This window comes from Solanum verrucosum, unplaced genomic scaffold, assembly GCF_900185275.1.
Source record: "Solanum verrucosum unplaced genomic scaffold, falcon-dt-bn FXZP01000823.1, whole genome shotgun sequence".
In the NCBI taxonomy this organism is placed as follows: Eukaryota; Viridiplantae; Streptophyta; class Magnoliopsida; order Solanales; family Solanaceae; genus Solanum; species Solanum verrucosum.
Window position 1 is genome coordinate 44,005 of NW_026019834.1, and position 6,662 is coordinate 50,666.

Genomic DNA, 6,662 nt, shown 5'->3' on the forward strand with positions numbered 1-6,662 from the left:
GTGATGATGATGTTATGGGTCTCTTTAGAATTGGAAATGGGCCGGGTCGGGTGTGAGGAATTGGGCTGCTAAAAATTAAAGGGGATTGATGGAGCGGGCTGGGAATTAAAATGTGCCTGAAAGTGGGCCAACTTGGGTCCAAAAATTTGAAGAAAAAAGTTTTTGGTGTAGTTGAAATTATAACTACAGAAAGTGGTCAGATGAATTTTTATCGGAGAACTTTGGCCAAATCTTAAGCAAGATGAATCAATATGAATTAATTAAAGAGCTTCTTACTTCTAACGACATAGAATATTTAACTTAATATACTAATGACTCAAAATATAAACTACTAATTTAGACAAAATTAATTCAATAAAATACTTACTAAAATTAAAATCTTTTGAGATGGTTTTCGAAATGTTTATAAAATATACTAATTATATACAAAATTATATAAAACATATATGCTAATTTGAAAATCATAAAACTTGTAAAATTAACTAAAAGTAACTTGAAAAATATTTTGAACTTTATAAAGTCAATTATTTCAAATCGTTTTGATTTATGAAACTCGATGATTAATTTATATTGTGGAGGTCCAAAATTGAATTTCAACACATATCTTATTCAAAACATGTACCGATTAAGTACTTTTTGATGATATGGCATCAAAGGTGTATTACACCCTTGAGAAGCGCGTGAAGCAAAAAGAAACATTAGTACAAGCCATTCAAATATTGACATGTCAACATTTTAAAAGTTGAGCAAAAATCTAAACATAACAAAAAAAAAATCTTTAGCAGTCTTCTTCCTCAAAATTCCACACTTCCTTAATCTTCCACCTTTCTTCACCAGCTCAATCTTTCTGCCATTGTTCCACCTTCACCCCTTTCTATATTCTCCTTCGTTTTTCCTTTCTAATATCATTTCTCCATCATCAATATCGTCATTATTATCTTTATTGGAAAACTACCTATTAAACAAATGACAGTCAAATCAAAAAAATTCAAAAGAACTGATATAAATCTGAAAAAATCTAACTGAAAATTTCAAAAGAGTTAAAGTTGTCAAAGAAAATGTAATCAAGAAAATAAAATAAGATTGGGTCAAAAGTAAAAAAAAATCTGACGAACCTCCATTTTTTCCGACAAGAATAGTACACATTAGATTATTTTTTTTGAAATTGTTAAAGAATTCAAACCCTAAAAAACCCACAATATAAAAATTATCGACAAATTTTAATTGATGTTTGAGAAAGAGAATGAGATAGGAGAAATGACAATTATGATAATGATGAAAATCACAAATCGAAATAAAAGGGAGAGGGTAGATGACATCTATGGTGTTGATTACAGAAATAAATGTTGGACGGACGGGTGGGCGAACTGGTGGACGGACTGTGGTGGCGGCTGATTCCTATCGGAAGGTTTTGGGTGGGTGGGTTGTGAAGGGCTAATTTTTACTTTTCTATTATTTTTTAAAGAAATTATAATATTTTCTTAAATAAATTTTTGAACCCAAATGACACGTGTCACAATTTAATTCGTTATTGTGCCATGTCATCGCGAGTGTAGCTCACACACTTTAAATTTTTTACTGATTGTTAAAAAATTGTCAAAACAATATCAATTCTGAGGGGTAGAGGTGTTCAATAGGTACAAACCTTAGTTGAGGTGTTCAAATGAATTATGGAGACAACTTTAAGTGGTTATCGATGACTTAAGCCAATTTTAAAACATTTCTAATAGGCATAATACATAAATATACCTTTTAATTTTATTTTATTTCACATTTATGCTTTCAATTTTGGTTGTACACTAGTATATACTTATATAAATTTGAATAAATAGACCCACAATTTTTTGTGACATCTTATATGATAATTTGTGTCATATGTGATGTCCTATAAGTATTATGTCACATAAAACTCATGCGTCTATTTGTTCAACTTTATAGAAATTTAAATGTCTACTTATGCATATCAAAAATTGAAGAACATAAATATAAAATAAAATCTAATTAAAAGACATGTTTCTGTATTATATATTTCGAATCGGAGTGGAGTAACTGTAATCTTTCTGAACAGTAAAAAAAGAGTAAAAAAGTGTTGGGTGAACAGTGAAACGTACAGTAATGACTAATGAGTGGATTAGATATATTATGAGGCTATGGTTCGGCTGCCATTTCCCCTACCGACGGTGACAAATGATACCTCAAATTAGAGGTGACAAATGGACCACTTTGACTGAAATTGGAGAAGTAAAAATGAGTTTGAACAAAAAATAGGATTGAATTAAGATTTGTTCGAATTTATTTTGAACTAAATTAAGCTAAAAATTAAATTGAAACATGATCTGCCTAATTTAATCTAAATAATATTATCTCATTGATGTATTGTGGATGCAAAACTCACTTTAATTAAATGACCAATTCATTTAGTAGTATTCTAGCATCTTGAATTTATATGCTACATCAATAAATTATTTCGATAAAAATAATAATATATTTAATGTACTTTTATAAATTTGATTAATCATTTTGGAGATTTACTAAACTTGTCTAAAAGATGTGTGATTTTGTCTTGCAGCTGGAATTATATTAATTAAGGATTTATATCTAATCCTAGTGACTGTACGGTCTAAATTTTCGTGTGTATGAGACGCTAATATCAAATCTATTTCCTATTTCCAAGACACGATTCGCTAACGATTCTTTTATATTTAAATTAAATACTGTAATAACATGAGGACAATATTTAGTAATAGAAAATTTTCCATCAAGTTGTGGCTGGAATTAATCAACTCTATATATTTGCAATTTGAAATAGTTTTAAGGAATCAACACTAGTTGAATGGGTCATATTTAATAATTGCTTTAGAGTGATTATATTAATACATCGGTTAGCTTAATACATTAATCTTATACTTATCCATAAATCACTCTTGTTGTTAAGATCAGAGTCATGGATATGCAACATCTCTTTTTCTTTTAATTATTCTTAAAGGGGGAAACACATAATTACCCCATTCAACTATAACACTTTTTTTAAAAAGACACTCAAACTTTATAAGGGTCCTAGTACCCCACTAAATAATTTAAAAGTGATATAAATATCTCATTTTTCAGTTAATCCCACTTATAAAAAAGAAGGTGTAAGCACACACTAATTATAGTTTGTCTCCTGTCAATTTTATATAATTTCCTAATCTTTGTTTATATTTATGTTTTTTTTTAGTTTTAATTCTTTATTTTTTCTTTCTTCGCTTAACCCATCCATTGGTCTTCTTCGTTGTGGAGTGGCCGCCATAGCTATAACACCATTTACAACATTAAATCAAAATTAAAACTGGAAAATCAAATCCGCTTTCAAAATTTATTGTTTTCAAATTAAAATTTCTATCAAAGTCTTCTTTTTATGTGTTTTGCCTTTGATTTTTGCTCTAAATCAACTTGGGTTGTATTTGAAAAAAACATTGAAATAACGCCGACGATTCTATCTTCGAAGTTGCCATCATCTTTCCGGAGATTCTCACCCCAGACAGTCAAGAATCAATGGGATTTTTTTGTCAGTGAAAAAGCATTTTATTTTATGTACTGAGATTGTGTTATTTAGTTACAATTAAATCTCTCCGTCGAAATTCAATCTAAATGAAAAATGAAAAGAGAGTAAAAACAGAAGAAAAAAAAAACTTCAAGCTCCTTCAATAGTGAAGCTCGGGAAGGAGAACAGAAAAAAAATTAACAGTAAAATAAGGATTATTTATATAGTTAATAAAAAATATTGCAAAAGAAAAGTTTAATCTTACTTTTTTTAGTTTCCACGCTTTTCAGGCGAGTGATATACACTCTCTCTATAAAATATCGAAAAATGGTTCAATAATTTCACATTAATCTAGTTAAGTGGTGTATTAGGACCCCCGCAAAGTTTAAGTGTCTTTTTCAAAAATACATCTTACTTTAATGGGATAATTATCTATTTTCTCTTCTTAAAAATAGAAAGCTTGTTGAAATTGAGAATTAAATTGACTTAAGCTGGCAATCACTTTAGGATAGGTTATAGTCAGACCCTTTGTCCCTAACTGTTTGTCAAATTATTATTTTTTACTTGTCCATTTTGACAAATCAAAAAGGACAATTTTTTTATCTATTATATTCTTAATTAATTAATTTTGAAAAATGTGCAATTTTTTGAAAATGTTAAGTTTTTAATTCATCAACTTCATAATTAATAAGGATAAAATGGTAAACTCACTATGTCAATCATTGTATAAGAATATTATTTACAAAAATATCCTCCACAATTATGATGAAAAAAGATGTAAAAGTGTTTTTGATGAGTAATTAAGTCTTTGAACATGCTAATGCATATAGTCACGACTCGAGCCTACACCCTGGACGTGGCCAGCACTCGAGAAACCATTGTTGGTCCCCAAGCGAACCCTCATCCTGGCTTACTACAAGCGGAAGACTAACTCAAGTATACAAAACTTAAAACTGAATAAAATTCATGAAACTCAAATACAAAGCTTTAACTCAAATGATTTACTCTGAATATAAATAGTATTCAACTAGCCAAAAATAGACAACTCAAGTCTTTAAAACATTTAACAAAAGAAATGAACAGACTTCTGAAACCCTATTGTCTATCTATGAAGCCTCTAACTGACAAAGATGGAAGTTGGTACAAGACCCACGGCATCCTAACAACTGATATAACTGAAAGTACAAGTGAAACCCTCCGAAAGCAAGCATGCTCACCATAGCTAACTCGAACTGCATGTGGTATCAACGAAGCCCCTGTTGATGATCCTAAATACCTGTATTTGCATCAAGAAATGATGCAGGCCAAATGGCTCAATACACGAAATATACGAGCATGTAAGGGAAATTCTAAAGCATGAACATAAGCTTGAACTGGTGGAATAGCAACATACTTACCTCTTCTCAACTCACTCAACAACTCGACTCAACTTAAAGAAACATAGTTCAACTCAACTCATAGAAAATAAGGCTCAACTCAATGATAAGACATTCAACTCAGTGAAATAAGGCTCAACTCAATGATAAGATATTCAACATAGTGAAATAAGACTCAACTCAATTATCAGATACTCGACTCTGGGTACTCAACTCTGTATACTCAACTCTAGATACTCAAATCAATATAAAGCAACAATAAGAGATGCATTATATGGAAAGCTTTTAAAACAGTAGAAAGCAATTCAATGTATTTAAGAATACAATGTACTCAATTTGTATGCAAGGATACAATATGAGCTATGTGATGATACAACGTTTTGCCTCACGCTGCCAGGGCCGTTGTTACGCCCCGAGACTACCACCTTGGACGTAAACACAAGACCTAGGATAACGAGTGACCCCAAGCTAACCCTGAGCTGGCATATCATAAGAATATAAAAGATTACTTAATAAAATATACTATGCGGAAGCCATAAACATATCATAAAATGAAAGGAAGGGGAATACCCAATATTGTCTGAAGATAAACTGAAAATGAGTTTAACGACAACTGAAAGATCAAACACATACAAAAATTGAATCTAAACTATGTTTCAATAAAACCCTCTACTGACTAGAGATGCTGAGCCATGTCCCTAGCTAACTCTAGTGAAAATTGAAACTAAAGACTGAAAATGGAAAGATAACATGTCATTTGTCCTCGAAGAATGAGGAGTCACCACTGATGTTGCTGAACTGGAGATCAGGAACTGATCTATGCGTGATCTGAATTATGAGGACCTGAACCTACATCACGAGAAGATGTAGCGCAAAGTATGCGTCAGTAGTTAAAAGATACTGAGCATGCAGGATAGAATAAGGTTGAATAAAACATATAACTGAACAAAGCGATAAAACAATGATAGAATTTGAACATGATAAATATGCTAGACATGTTGAATATAAACTAACTGAATGTAGTGGCAAAGCTTATAACATACTGAGACTGACTACTGAACTATAACTGAAAACCTGGTAAATACACTAGAATCTGTCTGTGGGAGCTACTAATAACCAACATAAAACCACATGAGTTAAATGTGGAGTCCGATGTATACGCCCCATCGAGAGGACCCAATATACCTTGCCAAGGGTATAGAGGCATAACTGGCGTGATCACTAAGTATAATGCCCACAGAGGGGACTTACCATGGGGGCACGTAGTTCTGGGACTATGAGGGTGACTGACCCTTAGTCCACTTGGTATTAAGCCTACTCCCAACTGATTATGTAATTAACATATTATGACTGAACATTTGTAATACTGAATAGCTCAAAATACTGACATGCTAGCTGAAAATGCAACATTAATATACTAATAATGAAACATTCTTAACTGGGGCATGTATAACTGAATAAACTGACCTAGCAAGTGTAATTCATGAACTAAACGAATCTACACAACTAGGGTTCTGAGTTTCATAAAATAAGCTAAGAAACAATTCCTCAAAAACATGATAATCTGATTTGGATTAATCTACCAACTGAATCATAACATAAATCTGAAATTCTAGAAACCCTAGGTCTAAGCATGATGTAGAGAATCAAGAATCTGGTTGAATTCTAAGGACCTAATGGGTGAAAGGAACCCACTAGTGAAATTTCACATACCTGGTGATGAAATTCTCAGAGAAATCTTTCGATTTCGAGGCTGGAACTGA